Here is a 6,711-nt window from a genome sequence, read left to right as displayed (position 1 = left end):
CCCAGATAATTAAGTTTTGTATCCTCAGAGAAAAGTCTGTTGAGTGACTAAGCACTGACTCAACACAAACCTTCCCAGTCTCCCTGACCTGTCAAAGCTTGTCTTTGACAAGATATTAGACCCCAGAGAGCTTCTCTACCTCAGCTAGTTCCCAGGGAAGTGAGACAGAGAACTGTTGGATTTATAAAAGCTTTAAAGCAAAGTAATGGAGTAGATATCAACTCTGTAAGGTATTTTTCTATTTCCCAGTTGCGTACCCCAAGTTACTTGCCATAATTGTTCCTGCCTGGGATGCTTTTGCTCCACATGCTTATGGTCCAAACTGCCCCATGGCAACTTCCTTCTTTCCAGATTCCTCTCCTGCTTCTCTCTCCTGCCTCAAGGTCCCATCTGACCCTAAGCCCTGGAACCTGAGCTATGACTACTTCTCTTCTGCTCAGTTACAGGCTTCTAGCTATTTTTATTAACCAACCAACTTTAAGTTGGGGAGCAAGGTTTATACAACATCAAATAGTGTATGTAAGTATGTGTTTGTCTGGTTAGAAATCAGACAGTCTTGGGGGAGAGTATTTAGCATTTGAATTCTACTTAGAACTTATATCTTTTTGAAAACATTTTCTAAATTCTAAACAACTTTATTGTTGAATATTAATATTTATTATAGATTTGCCTTTTAGTAAAGCAGCAGTTATTTGTAACCTGCTGTATACCCTAATCACCACACAGAGACTAGGATTTATTTAATTAACCTAGAGCACAATGCTGGGTAATAGTTACTCCATACTAAACCTACAAGCCTGCATACTTTCCTACCATTCAGATTTCACCCATTTTACTTGCTTTTAGTCATATCTTAGGTCCGGTTTATCTCCCCTCATGGTTCAAAGTCCTGTCCTGCCAATCTCTCTCCTCTCCTCTCACTCCCTTCCTTCTCTTCCCTCTGGACCCGGATGTCCCACCCTATTCTCTCCACTACACAGCATTGGCTGGTTGTTTTATTGACAATACAGAGAACAAATGGTGACATGTTTACAAAAAGTTGAGACAGGTGATACGTAGAATAAACATCACAAACATTGTCAGGATTGGAACCAGATAGTGAGTAGAGAAATCAGCATTTGAATGAACAATTAATAAATTGTATACATTCCACAAGAATATTATACCAACATAACTTAATTATGAGACTAAGCTATTTAGTCTTCAACTCCATCAGAGATCTGAGTTTGATTATTTCCTGGCATGTACTCCTCTTGGGTGTGTTTGCTTTATTTATTTGTTTGTTTATATTCTAGAGCATTCAGGAATGCTTTTAAATTGTTGGTATGAGAACTCTCCAATTTCTTTTATGAAGGTGCTTAGTGTTATAAATTATCCCCTTAGCACTGATTTCATTGTGTCCTATATGTTTGCATATAGTGTACCTTCATTTTCTTTGAATTCTAAAAAGTCTTTAATTTCTTTTTTTTCTCTCCTAACCCAGTGGTCATTGAGTAGAGAGTTGTTCAATTCCCATGAGTTTGTAGGTTTCCTTGTGTTTTTGTTGTTGTTGAAATCATGCTGTTTGATAAGATAAAAGTTGTTATTTTATTTTTCTTGTCTGTTGAGGCTTGCTTTGTGACAGAGTATATGGTCAGTTTTAGAGATTGTTCTATGGTGTGCTGAGAAGAATGTATATTCTTTTGTGTTTGTAGATACCTGTTAGGTCCATTTGGTTCATGATGTCTCTTCGTTTCATTATTTCTCTGTTTAGTTTCTGGCTCAAAGGTCTGTCCATTGGTAAGAGTAGGGTGTTGAAGTCTCCCACTAGTAATGTGTGGTTTAAGCTTTAGTAATGTTTCTTTTACAAATGTGGGTGCTCTTTAGTTTGGGGTATAGATGTTCAGAACTGAGACATTATCTTGGTAAATTTTTCTTTTGACAAGTATGAAGTTTTTGTCTCTGTCTCTTTTGATTAATTTTGGTTGAAAGTCTATTTTATTAGATACTAGAATGGCTACTCCAGATTGCTTCTTGGGCTCATTTGCTTGAAAAACCTTTTTTTCAGCCCTTTACTCTAAGATAATATTTGTCTTAGTTGCTGAGTTGTATTTCTTCTATGAAGCAGAATAATGGATCTTGTTTTTGCATCTATTCTGTTAGCCTTCATCTTTTTATTGGGGAATTGAGTCCACTGATGTTGAGAGATATTACTGATCTATGATTGTTAATCCCTCTTATATTTTATCTCTGTGGTGGGGTTTTGTGTGTGTGTGGGGTGTGTGTGGGGTGTGTGTGGGGGGTGTTTGTTTTTGCTGATGTGAGGTTATTTATTTCCTGTGTTTTCCTGGGTGTAGTTAGCCTCCTTGGGTTAAAAAATGCTTTCTACTATCTTCTGTAAGGCTTGATTTGTGAATAGATATTGTTTACATTTGTTTTTGTTGTGGGCCATCTATGATGATTTTGCTGGATATAGTAGTAGGGCTGACATTTGTGGTCTTTTATTGTCTGTAAGAAATCTGCCCAAGCCCTTCTTGCTTTTAGAGTTTCTGTTGAGAAGTCAGGTGTAATTCTGATAGGAAACTGTGGGTTTCCCTTAAAGCCTTGAGAAGGGCTTTGATAACAGTGAGAATGAGAGTCTGTAAAAGAGATAATCACCATGAAAATGATGTAGTGGTTTGAGTAAGAATGGCCTTCATAGGCTTATATTTTTGAATACTTGATCCCCATTTGTCAGAACTGTTTGGGAAGGATTAGAAGGCGTGGTCTTGCTGGAGGAGATTCATCATGTGAGGGAATGCTTTGAGGCCTCAAAAACCCACACTATTCACATTTAGTTCTTTCTGCCTGGTGCTTGGGGCTGAAGATATCTAGAAACCTGAGCTCTCTAGTGAGAAGTTGTGATCCAGCAGTATGCCTTCCTGCCTGTTGCCATGATTCCTGCCATGACAGCCATGGACTCTAACCCTTTGGAGACATACATTCCAAGTTAAAGACTTTCTCTTACAAGTTGCCTTGGTCATGGTGTTCATATCAGAAATTGAAAAGTGACTAAGACTGGAAGGAGAAGGAGCCTCTGCAGAGACTCTTCATTTGCAGACCAAATCCATGAGCAGTCTTCCTGAGGAGTCTCTGGCCAAATCCCAGCACAAAGAAATGATTTGAGTTTTATAACCTTTCAGGGTGTCAGGAAGCTTCACACCACATGATTTAGTTCAGCACAGGGTATGTGACAAGGAGCATGAAGAACTACTTTTCATCTTTTCATAAATTGAAAACTGCCAAATCATAACATGGATTCCTTCTTAAATCTGTCCCATTGACCAATGCAACAGGGTGTGGCCGGACAAGGAGTATGATATGTGTGCATGTGTGTGTTTGTATGCTGTGTTTTCTCTGTGATAGCAAGCCACTAATTACAATGGGGGCTTAACCTTAATGGCCTTTTCCTAATCACCTTCCAAAATATCAGGTACAACCTGGTTGTGGAAGCAGCTGCTTGACAAAACATCTCTAAATTACCAGTCTACAATTGGCATTGCTTCTTCCTATATGTCTGCCTGCCTTGTTTCTTACTGTGACTCCATCTTTTTCCATTAATTCAACACTAGTCAATGCAACCAGGAAGATTACCGGGATGGGGGGCTTGAGGAAAAGGAAATGGCTCAGAAAAACCACTATGGAGAAAACATTTATCTTGGCTGTAAAGGCAGTGGACCTTGAATTAACTGAACAAGAAATTGAATCCATAGAGGCCTTTTATGCTAATTGTTCCCAGAAAAATGTTAGTCAGATCATGGATAGCAAATGATATCAGGAATTGGTTGAGTTCCCGCCTAGTGTGTCTGGCAGCTCTTTGTTCTTATGCTGCTTAGTATAACCACAGGTTCTGCCCAGATGACCTACAACATTGAGGTCTGGATGGGAGAAGCATTGAGCTAGTGATTAAATATGCTTGCTTGCAATGTAATCACTGTAGCATGTATGAAGAATACAGCTTGCTGCATTCTGAGTTCTTGGCTGCAATCACTGTACTGTGCATGTTGAGTACAGCCTGCTAAACTCTGCTTATTCTCATCTGTAGCTCTTGGGGGAAAGGCCAGTATTCTGGGGAAAGAAAAAAAGGACTCTGATCATGTATAAAAATATATAAGGAAATGATTTAACAATAACAGACTGGGATTGACTCTCTGTTCCAAGGAGAGAAGAAAAAAGAGAGGATGAGTAGACATCAGAGAGACTGCCCCAGAAGAACAGACTCTTGAAATGAGTCATTCATCAGCTTGTACCTGCCCCTGTGTGTGATTTTTCTCTCGTACCAATCCAGTCCTCCCTATCTTGAGACCTTCCACTGGCTGAGGCTGGTACCAGAAGACCCACCTCTAAACACAATACATTAAGTTCCCACTCCTAGACTCTCAGAATGGCATCACATGTCAACACATGAAGCTGTGGGGAATACAAACTATATCTGAACATAGAAAGAGAGATCTTTCTAGGAAAAGGAGAAGACAGCTACGAAGACCTTTGGTTAAGAATGTTTATGGAATAGTCAGGGAGCATCAAGGAAACGAGTGTAGTCAGAGTAAGAGAAGAAATTAAGGAAGCAGATATGAGTAGGTCAAGGTCCTGGCCACTGGAGAGTTAGCTGCATTTACTTTAAGCAGGAGTCCAGTGAAGAATGGCGAGGCAGAGGGAGAACATTTGACTTCCAGGAGGAGCCTCTGACAGCACGCCACCAGTTTCAAAACAGGAAGCAGGCTAACCAGGTAAAATCTGTGGGGTGTTTGTTTGGTTAGTTGGTTGTTGAGACAGGATCTCACTATGTAGCCTTGGCTAGCTTGGAGCTCACTCTTTAGGCTGGCTCTTTAACTTCACAGAGAGATGCCTGCTTTGCCTTCTTGGGCCTGGATTAAGGTGTGAGGCACCATGGGTGACTAGATCAAATGGAATTTCCAACATCTATCAGTGGGTTACACATTGACTATGAAAATGAAGATAAGGATAACTCCATGGGTTTCACTAAGCAACTGTAGGAGTGTAGTGTCACCCACCCTGCCCCTGGGGATCGTTGGCAGTTATTGGTCAGAGGTGATGGACTGTGAGTTCAAAGCTCCTCAAGTATGGATGCAAATGATGACTTCTGGGACCAGCTGCCAGGACCAGCTTCTGGAAGACAGATCAATCTTATTCGGGGTGAACAAGGGCTATATAAAACTTTGCAGAAGGGATAGAGGTACCCAGAGTGGTTATAAATCGCTGAGTGGAGGACTCGGTGTAGAGGATGTGGAAATCCCAGGTTCCCCAGCAGACAAGAGGAAGCCAGCTAACAAAGAGCGTTCTCTATTATGGGCTTTCAGGTTGTGGTGAACTGCAACCTTAGCAGCAGAGTTTTCAGACAGTCAAGTGGGAGTTTGGGGAGATGAAGGCCTGCAGAAAGAGTACTTTAGTGCAGGTGCTGAAACCCATAAACAAAATTTGGGCAGAGTGCAAGGAATCTTGGGAAAGAAGGGGGAGATAGTAAGACCTGGAGAGGACAGGATCTCCACAAGGAGAGCAATAGAACCAAAATATCTGGGCTTAGGGGTCTTTTCTGAGACTGATACTCCAACCAAGGACCATTCATGGAGATAACCTAGAACCACTGCACAGATGTAGCTCATGGCAGCTAATAAGGGGACAGTCTCTGACATGAACTCAGTAGCTGGCTCTTTGACAACCACCCTCAGATCGGGGAGGAGCCTTGCCAGGCCACAGAGGAGGACAATGCACGCAGTTCTGATGAGATCAGATAAGCTAGGGTCAAATGGAAGGGGAGGAGGATCTCCCTTATCCATGGACTTGGAGAGGGGCATAGGAGGAGATGAGGGAGGAAGGGCAGGATTGGGAGGAGAGGAGGGAGGGGACTGTAGCTGGGGTACAATGTGAACAAACCGTAATTAATATAAAATATGAAATTTAATTAAAAAAGAGTACTTTGCTGAAGGGGAGTTAGCTTTGGAGATGTGATATTTCAATGCCTTTTGGAGGTATATCTATAGTCTCAGGCTAGAGCTGGAGATGGAGGAGGTGATGTAGACCTGAAATTCAAAGCCATTGAGCTGGATGAGGTGGTCCAGGAAGTGCACTTAACAGAGACCAAGTCAGGAGAACTCAGACCCCTACTTCCCCCACCACACATGTGGTCAGAGAGGAGAAGCAGCAGGGGCCTGAGCTGCAGCTCTCTGAGGAGGAAAGCAGGAGTGATGCCTCAGAGAAGGTGGAGAAGGTGCTTCCTGAGGCCAGTGATGGGCCCCACTGGAGTTACCAGTAATGAAGTGGAATAAGGTACAAAAGGCCAATTAGTAATTACAGATTTATTGATTTCTTTAGTGAAAGCACTGCCAGTCCACCTCATTGTCAAGCATAACTATACCTTGCTACCTGGAACAGAGTGACCTGCCATTTCTGTCTACTCACTGGATTCTGTTATAACATTTAAACATTTCTGACAATAAAGTATTACATGTCAAATCAGATAATAAAATATTTAATGTCTGATCCTATATAGACAGGGTGTCTCTGAGTTTCAGGTAAGCTTGATCTACAACCTGAGTCTAAAAACAGCCATGACTACACAGAGAAACCCTGTCTCAAAAGAAACATAGAGGGAGAACAGAAAGAGAAATAGAGAGAGAGAGACTGTCTTGGAACCAAACATGGGTCCTCTGTAAAAGTAACAAGTGTTCTTAA

This window comes from Meriones unguiculatus, chromosome 6 (assembly GCF_030254825.1).
Source record: "Meriones unguiculatus strain TT.TT164.6M chromosome 6, Bangor_MerUng_6.1, whole genome shotgun sequence".
In the NCBI taxonomy this organism is placed as follows: domain Eukaryota; kingdom Metazoa; phylum Chordata; class Mammalia; order Rodentia; family Muridae; genus Meriones; species Meriones unguiculatus.
This window is presented reverse-complemented; position numbering follows the sequence as displayed.